Genomic DNA, 2880 nt, shown 5'->3' on the forward strand with positions numbered 1-2880 from the left:
AACACATAGGCATAGAGGTAAATTTCCTGAACAGAATACCAACAGCTTATGCTCTAAAATCAAGAATCGACAAATGAGACCTTGTAAAATTGCAAAGCTTCTGTCAAAGGACACTGTCAATAGAACAAAACAGCAACCAACAGATTGGAAAAAGATCTTTATCAATCCTACATCTGATAGAGGGCTAATAACCAATATATACAAAGAACTCAAGAAGTTAGACTCCAGAGAATCAAATAATACTGTTATAATATGGGGGTACAGAGCTAAACAAAGAATTATCAACTGAGGAATATTGAATGGCCATGAAGTATCTAAAGAAATGTTCAACATCTTTAGTCATCAGGGAAATGCAAATCAAAACAACCCTGAGTTTCCACCTCACACCAGCCAGAATGGCTAAGATAAAAAACTCAAGTTACAGAAGATGCTGGGGAGGATGCGGAGAAAGAGAAATGCCCCTCCATTTTTGGTGAGATTGCAAGAAAAACTCAAAGATATACTGGAATCATGTAGTTGGCAACTACCAATGTAGTTGGCAAACAGCTAATAAAGACCTTCTGTAGGCTTAAACCAATATCTGAGTTATCTTCTATGGTAGATACCCTCAACAAATGGATAGGAGCACACAATAAAAATTAAAGTGGAAGTCAACAAACCAGAAAGAAAAAAAGACAAAATCAAACCACTAAAGTTTAACTCTTTGAAAACTACTAACAAAAGAAGGAAACCTGTAGCTGATGAGAAACATGCCAGGTGCTGGTGACTCATAAATTTAATCCCAGCACTCAGAAAGAAGAGTCAAGTGAATCTCTGATTTCTATGACAGCCTGGTCTACAATGTGAGTACAATGGACACAAGAAAAACACTGTCTAAAACAACAAACAAAACAAACAAAAATGCTGAGAAATAAATGACTAGAATTAAAATGAGAAAACAGTAAGGAGTCTGAATCTGACACTGATTGAAGTTAAGATGCCCCAGATGTGACCCCAAATGTGACCCATATGTGACCCCAGATGCATAATCAGAAAGGGGAGAAGATAACTGCAATCAATAAGAACTTAGAATGTCTAGCCTCCAGGAACAAGGCATGCTGTGGGAAGATAGGAAAAATTTTTAAGTAATACATTTGCTTTCATATGTGTTTTGTGTACATTAAGAATACAGGAAGATCATATGGGTGGTTTGATATCCCCCTCTCTTCTCTGGATATCCTGACTAGCTACAGGAGATGTCTACTTCAGTCTCTATATTCCCCTCTGGTAGGAATCAAAGTTAGGGTCACTTCCAAAAAACTCATTACATACTCTCTGGTCCCAGGCCTTCAACTAGTCACCAGAGATACACCCAATCTGATTTCCATTCTCATTGAGCCCTCTCTGCCTCCCCCTCTCCACCCCTGATAGCCATTTGTGTTCCCCTCCTCACCTTCTCTCCTATCGAGTTTCCCCTCTCCATCCACCTCTGATGACTATTTTTTAAATAATATTCAATATTGTTTTGTCTTTATAATTGGATATTTCTTTATTTACATTTCAAAAGTTATTCCCTTTCCTGGATCCTGCCCATAAGCCCCCATCCCCTCTTCCTCCTCTTCTTCTATAAGGTTGTTCCCCTCTCCATACATCTCACCTTCCCACTCCCTTCTATATTCCCTTACACCAGGGGTTCAACCTTCGCAGGACTAAGGGCTTCCCCTTCTTTTGGTGCCCAACAAGTCCGTTCTCTGCTACATATGCAGCTGGAGTTTGGGTAGTGGCCTAGTCTCTAGGAGCTCAGGTTGTTTGGCATTGTTGTTCTTATGGGGTTGAAGCTCCTTCAGTTCTTTCTCTTTTTCTTTTTAGCTTTTATAAACTACTTTATTCATAAGAACATGTAGTTAATAATCCTATGAGATATATTTCAGGACTTGACATCAATACTATTTTCCTTTCTGACCATCACACTTTTATAAATTATACTTATTTTAACAATATCTCTTATTTTGTATATGAATATATAATCGAATTTATTTCTTAACACAGGTATCTGTTTTATTAATGAAAAAGACATGGTTTGGGTACTTTCTCTTGATAACTGTACATTGATAAAAATGTTTAGTTGGATTTTGTCCAGGTAAATATTTGGATATAAAATTTTCCTGAAAGGATTCTGTGGAGAAGCTTAGCTGGTGAAATCAATCATTGAGAGGAAATTTTGATCAAAAATTCTGACAGATCATTGCATTAGTCTGATAAGTGATTTATGGCTTGAGGACATTACTGGGGGCTGATAAAAACTAGAAGGGAGATTCTTATTGAAAGAACTGGAACCTTATGTACCTTGTGCACAGAAAGAAGTTGTCCCCAGCTCTTGCCCCTCTTTCTTTTTTCTTTTTTTCTTTTTTTTTTGGTCATCATTTTTTGAGCTTCCTGTGGTCTGTGGATTGCATCTTGGGTAATATTGAGCTTTGGGGCTAATATCCACTTATCAGTGAGTGCATACCCTGTGTGTTTTTCAATAACTGGGTCACCTCACTCAGGATGATATTTTCTAGTTTATTCTATTTGCCTATGAATTTCATGAAGACATTGTTTTTGATTGCTGAGTAGTACTCCATTGTGTAGATGTACCACATTTTTAAAATCCATTCCTCTGTTGAAGGGCATTTGGGTTGTTTCCAGATTCTGGTTATTACAAATAAGGCTGCTATGAACACAGTGGTGCATGTATCTTTGTTGTATGTTGAAGCATCTTTTGCGTATATGCCCAGGAGAGGTATAGCTGGGCCCTCAGGTAGTGCAATGTCCAATTTTCTGAGAATCCTCCAGACTGATTTCCAGAGTGGCTGTACCAGTTTGCAGTCACACCAACAATGAAGGTGTGTTCCTCTTTCT

The sequence above is a fragment of the Rattus rattus genome, chromosome 5, assembly GCF_011064425.1.
Source record: "Rattus rattus isolate New Zealand chromosome 5, Rrattus_CSIRO_v1, whole genome shotgun sequence".
Classification (NCBI taxonomy): domain Eukaryota; kingdom Metazoa; phylum Chordata; class Mammalia; order Rodentia; family Muridae; genus Rattus; species Rattus rattus.